General features: G+C 48.7%; 1 protein-coding gene across 3 annotated transcripts in view; it reads right to left on the minus strand.

Moving 5' to 3' along the window:
• The window catches only part of SLC39A14 (solute carrier family 39 member 14), a 48,196-nt gene extending 42,373 nt beyond the window's left edge, over window positions 1–5,823 (minus strand). For all 3 annotated transcript variants that reach the window (XM_036241331.1, XM_036241330.1, XM_036241329.1), the window contains exon 1: window positions 5,696–5,823. The gene's annotated coding sequence lies outside the window, so the exon portion shown is untranslated. The remainder of the gene's footprint in view (window positions 1–5,695) is intronic.
• Window positions 5,824–6,474: the final 651 nt, after the last annotated feature.

Below are 6,474 nucleotides of genomic sequence, written 5' to 3' on the forward strand. Positions count from 1 at the left end.
GGAATAAGTGGACTGGTACAAAGGATGTTAGTTTGGAGCCATGGAGTTATTCTGGTTAAGAGTAGGTTGGACCCCAAGACAGAGGGCTGCTGAAACAGAGCAACAAGTCCTTGATATGGACACAGAGACTATTGGTACTTTAGACCCAGAGCACTTCCAAATTTCTGGACCTAAATTTCTAGCCACGTCACTTGTCCCTCTACCAGTCACTCTGGCCTATACTGACCACCCCTGCCCCAGGAATACACACCTTTGTGTCATTCATTATTTACACAGTTCTCCTTGCCAGGACTCCTCCCCTCCCCCTCTCCTTTCTTCCTAGCTTTCAAAACTTGGCTTAATTCCACTTCCAAGGAGCTTTTTCAGACCACTCCAGGCCCCATCACTTCACCTTCCTCTGGCCTCAAGTGTCTCTTGTCTGTCACACTCAATTGAGTTTAAGGAATGCCACAAGATAGCATATAACTTTCCACATACATTTTACAAGCATCTGTGGAAGAGAGATAGTGTTTTGCCTGTTTTCATGGAGTGGAAGCTCTCTTATAGCTGAAGACCATTCATAGGCTTGGACAATCCCCTCCATCCCTCTTGTACTGAAGCACACAGGCCCCTCTGTGGTCACAAGCTGAGGACTTACTGACCAGGAGTCTGTTGTGCCTATTCTCAAAACTCTTTATGCCACTTCTATCTGTTTTTATGATTACACTTAAGTTAAAGAGTAACAAATATAAATGCAGAAAGAAAATGTTCTGATTTCTACAAAATTAAATGAAGTGCTCTAGAACAGCAATTCTGAAATTGTGATCTTAGATCATACCTGGGTCACTGCAACCACTTCAGAAGAGACCTGAAAAAAAGTTATTTTTATTCTAGTACTAAGATGTTAAAAGCTTTTCATTCTCATTCTTTCCAGAAGCTACAGAAAGTGTGGTGAATATGTACCACGTAGTCTTGAGTTTTCTAGACACTTCTAAGTTGCAAATTTAGAGTATAAATATATGTTTTCAGCCTTGGCCAGGTGGCTCCGTTGATTAGAGTGTCCTCCCAATGCACTGGGGTTGCCGATTCAATCTCCAGTCAGGGCACATACAAGAAGCAACCAATGAATGCATAAATAAGTGGAACAACAAATCAGTGTTTCTCTGTCTCTCCCCACCCTTTCTCTCTCTAAAAATAAATAAATAAATAAATAAATAAATAAATACATAAATAAATAATAAAATATATATGTTTTCATTGATTACCTCATTTTGTTCTCAGTATCTCCACTGAGTATTTACCATCAAATTTGCATCATACTGAGACAGGCCAGTAATGCAGGAAAAGTGGAATAGGGAAACTGAGACAGATAGTTGAACAACCTGACAGAGCAATTTACAGCTGATACACCTCCCTAGAGATAACATCTAGGCCTCAGTTGTATTTCAGTTCCAGGCCCAGAAAAGCAGCAAAACCAGGTGGGTGACACCGGGCCTTGGTCTGGGTTGTGTGGGAGGCAACCAACCAGTCGATGTGTCCCTCTCACATGGATGTTTCTCTCTCTCTACCTCCCTCCCACTCTATCTGAAGATAAACAGAAAAATGTCCTCAGGTGAGGATTGGAAAAAAAAAGGAGAAATCACATGTGGTATGATTTTTATATACAAATTAACTTACAAGTCTCATTAGGGGACATAAGTCCTCCCCCAAAAAAGGCCTTAGCTCTAAATCAAAGTTTTGGCAAATAAAAATAAATGCTTGTTTTTAAGGTAAAATAAATTGTTTAAAACATAAATTCTTTTATTCCCTACTTTTGGCTGATGTTCTTTTTTTTTAATGTATATTTTTTTAATTGCTTTTTAGAGAGGAAGGGAGGAGACAGAGAAACATCGATGTGAGAGGGGAACATCAATTGGATGCCCCTACACCGAGGATCAAGCCCAAAACGCAGGAATGTGCTTGGGAAGACGCCTAACCAACTGAGCCACACCTGCCAGGGCTGATACTGAGTGCACTGACCAAGGGCTTTTAGGGACCCAGTGGTAATAAATTCAAGACAGTCACCTTCTCATTCCACCAAACCCCAGACTCTCCTGGGCCTGATGATGGAGAAACATTAGGAGGCCTGAACATGCAGTTAGATCTCCAGTTTCCAAGGCAAGGAACTTGGTTTCCCATGGCTGGTCATGCAAGCTGATTCTGTGGCCACCCTTCCTTCCACCTTTGTGGAAGTCCCAGAGGGCCCATAGGGGGGCTCTGCCTCTGGATCTCAGCTGGGCCCAATAAAGGGTCTCCTCTGGGATCCTCCATAGCTACAGTAAGGATGGGGATGAGGCACCTGTGGCTTGGAGACCTTGTGGTGACGCTGCCCTGCTTGTCCTCTGGGAGAGAACGAGGCCCCTGGCTGGCAGCAGACTCTGGACTCCTTATCTGCTGGCATTCTGCCAGCTCACCAACCTCGAGGTAAGAGAAGTCCTCTCTACACATCTAGTGAGTCCTGGCTGGGGCCCTGAATTATGACCCTTCCTCACCCACTGCCCAACTTCCCATGTCCCCAGAGAGTCTGAAAAAAGAAGTTAGAGGACTTCTCCTGGACAAACTTCTCTCCACATAAGCAAAGCCCGCCATCCCCTGAAATGAGCACAGAGACAACTGTCTCCTTCCTCTTCACATTTTCAAGGAAAAGATTAGGTTATTAGCAATTTCATCATCACATTTAGGAATAAAAACAACTTTTTTGGTCTTTTCCATCAAGCCTCTTGGCTGCTAATAAGCAATGTGACTCTGGACACCCATTAACCTCTCTAAATCCCATTTCTTTTATTGTAAAACAAAGGGTCTAGACATAAAGCTTCCCAAAGTTCCTCCAGTTTAACACCCTATGGTCTGTGGCTCTGCAAAATACCGGAGCATGACTTTATTCAGGCATCTGGTGCGAACAGGCTGAATTATTTTGGCAGAATGGGGAGAGGGTCCCAATTCCCAGACATGTACAATCTATTCACAATACTACTTAGATCCCAAGATCCTGTATATACTAGACATGGATTGAGGTTGCTCCTGGAATAGAGTGTGAGCAGGTAAGGAAAGATGGAGGTGGAAAGGGTTTAAAAAAATAGAACCAGTGTCCGGCCGTGTGGTCTAGTGGTTGAGCATCGAGCCATGTACTAAGCGGTCACTGGTTCGATTTCCAGTCAGGACACATGCCCAGGTTGTGAGCCAAATCCCCGGTGGGGGGTAAGCAGGAAGCAGCTGATTGATGTTCTCTCTCATTGATGTTTCTAGATCTCTCTCTCCCTTCCTCTCTCTAAAATCAATAAGGGGGAAAAAAATAATAAAAACAGAACCAGTCCAGTGACTGATATACACTGCACACATGTGTGGGTATAGTCCATCCTTCCTGTGTCTTTATCAGTCCCAAAGAGGAGTTTCTATTACAGTACCTGAAGAAATCAGAGTAGCTCCCAAATTTAAAGGTAGAAAAAAAACCTCTTTTCCCTTTGCCCAGTGAATCCCTGGCAGGCTACAGAAAACAGGACTACCTAGAGAGTCAAGGAAACTGCAGCCATGTTCCTAAGGAGGAGATGAACCAACCTGAAATCTGGGCTCATCCCACTCTTACAAGCCAACCCATCTATCAGCTTCTGGGACCCCTAAATAATCCAGTCCATCCCACAGAGATGATGATGAAAAGGAGGAGGAGGAGGAGGAGGAGACGACCACCTCTGCTACGTTCCAGGCACAATCACAACATGCTGCAGAGTGGTGAGAACAGGCCCAGAAATTAAGTATTTCTCCCTGCTCAATAGTGATGGGGGTCAGGATATGAACAGATTCATCTGGCACAAAAGCAGGCATTCTCCTGCGACCCAACACCACCTTTTAGCAGAGTGCTGTTTGTTGTCTCTGCACTCTGAACACATCAATGGGACCTCTCTTGTGCTGCTACCTCCTTCTTTATGTATGTGGGTATGGTTTTTCTGCCTCAAGAGTGTATGGGAGCTGGGCCTCAACTCCTCTTTGCATCCTGTGTGGCCAGTGCAGAGCCAAATACAGACCAGGCCCTGTGACTTATTTATATACTGAGGGATGAATGACCACTCTGAATCATGGAGCTTCTCTCTGCCTAAATGACAAGGCCAATCATCCTGTGTTTGGTGCCCTCTAGATCAACCTGCAAACCAAATGGCAGGAAGAGCACCACTACACTACCTCCTGGCTTCCACACAATTTATGAAAAACTCACCTCTGAGTCTTCAACAGGAAAAAGAAGCTGTTAAAAATTATAATTCTGGTGCCCAGCCGGTATGGCTCAATAGACTGAGTGTTGTCCCATGGACTCAGAGGTCCCAGTTGGATTCCCAGTCAGGGCACATGCCCCGCTTGTGGGTTCAATATCCAGTAGGGGGCGTGCAGAAGGTAGATGATCAATGTTTCTCTCTCTCCCTTCCTCTCTCTCTCTCTCAAAAAAAAAGAAAAAATCAATGAAAACATTAAAAAAATTTTTTTTAGGAAATTATGATTCCAGACATTCCCTCTCTTGCTTCAAGATCCTTTCAGTTTTTGTGGCTCTTGTTTTAAGGGGTAAGGATTAATGGATAAGAGATGATAGATCTAGTCTAACCTCAGCACTGACCCCTTCCCATGGATGTAGAACAAGTTAGGAGCAGAGCTGGGACAGAGGCCAGTTTAGCAAGACCAGTACCCACTATACGCTATCATTAACACTTCCCACAGCCTGCCCAAGTAGCCTAGGTTTCCTAGGGACCAGTGACTAAAGACAAACCCAAGCCCAGGGTGGCTCCAGGAGGAAGGGTCAGATCAAAGCTGCTCCTGTTCCCACCTTTCCTTAGGCCCCTCACAAATCATGCTCCCACAGTCCTCTTGAATACCCAGGTCCTGGCAAACACTAAACCCTCAAAGCTAGCCACAATCCAGAGCTGAGGAAATTCTCTTGGCTTAACTGGATCTCAGGATCACAAGGTGAAACGCTTGGAAGGCTATTTTGCCTTACTGCCCTAACCCACCAAGAGAGGGCAGCCTAAACCAGACCACCTAAGTTGGTCGGCACCAACCAAAAATATCTAAAATGCCATGCTCATGGGGCAAGCCAGGTCGCAGTTAGCTTAGTCCCTCCTTTGCCATTCTCCATCTCCTGCTACCGGCCAGCAGGAGGGTTTGCGTCATTTATCTTCAGCTGGGATGTGGTCTGGCCGGGTGGGGGGTGGGGGTGAGGTGGGGGCCACAGTTGCTGGAAAGCAAGGTAAGGACACCAGTGCCCCACCCCGGCCGACCCATGAGCTGCCCACCAGATTTGCCCATCTCCTCCCCACTTTTTCTATCCTCACGTTAGCGGGCTCCAGGAAGCCTCCCTGAGCCTGTAGCGTGGCTTTCCACGTTCTGGGTACCTTCTGGCTCCCAAATCCCCAGCTCTCCAGCCCAGCTGCGACCTCCCTTCCTTCTCCTAGTAACCTCATCGGGGAACCTCAGCCAGGTGTCGCCTCCATCCAGCGTCCGGGCCCGTGTGCGGGTCCTCCAGAGTGACTCCCCAGTCCAGCCCGAGGCTTCGGGGACTGCGGCCGGGCTTCAGGTCCTCGGCGCAGCCTGGGCCCCACCCCCACCCGGTGAGCGTAGCCCGGAGGCGCGCTGCCACTCCGCGTGCTGCCACATCCCTTGGGCACCGCACGGCACCTCCCGCACGCTCTCCGCCTCTCACCTGAAGTTGAGACAAACGCCACCGGCCCGTATAAATTCACAAGCCAAGTCCTCTGGCGGCTCAGAGTGGTGGCAGCGGAGGCGGCCGCAGCAGCTCTGTCCTGGAGTCCCCACAAGGAGAACGCGTGCCCTCGCCCCCCTGCCTGCGTCGGTCCTCCACGCCGCGCATGCCCGGTTATATACCCTGCGCGTCAGCTTGGCCCCGCCCCACCCCGCCCCACCCCACCCCGCGCTCCCCAGGGCCTGCCACGTGGGGCCTTCGCTGGCGGAGGTCTACGTGCTGGAGCTGCCTGGCCGCCGCCAGCTAGACCCGGCCCGCGCTTGCCTTGCCCCCGCCTGCCGGAGCGAGCCAGCGCCCTGCTGCGCGTCAAGGCCCCAGGCTGAGACCCTAGCTCGCCAAGATCCCTAGCTCACATCATAGCTCGGTCCGGTCATCTTCTAACCGGTCTGCGAATTTCATTCTCCATTCATTGTGGCCGCAAGGGCTCCTCCTTCCTCTGGAAACCTCCCATTAACCAGCCCGTGTGGCTCGATGGTTGAGGGTTGACCCATGCACCAAGAGGTCCCCCGGTTTGATTCCTGATCAGGACACATGCCCAGGTTGTGGGCCAAATCCCCAGTGGGGGGCATGCAGGAGGCGGCCAATCGATGTTCTCTCTCATCAATGTTTCTATTTCTCCCTCTCCCTTCCTCTTTCTAAAATCAATAAAAAAAAAAAAAACTTCCTCGCCACCCACACCCTCACCCCAGTACCCCTACGTGGAAAGCTCTCACAACCTG

Source organism: Molossus molossus, unplaced genomic scaffold, assembly GCF_014108415.1.
Source record: "Molossus molossus isolate mMolMol1 unplaced genomic scaffold, mMolMol1.p scaffold_m16_p_4, whole genome shotgun sequence".
NCBI lineage: Eukaryota > Metazoa > Chordata > Mammalia > Chiroptera > Molossidae > Molossus > Molossus molossus.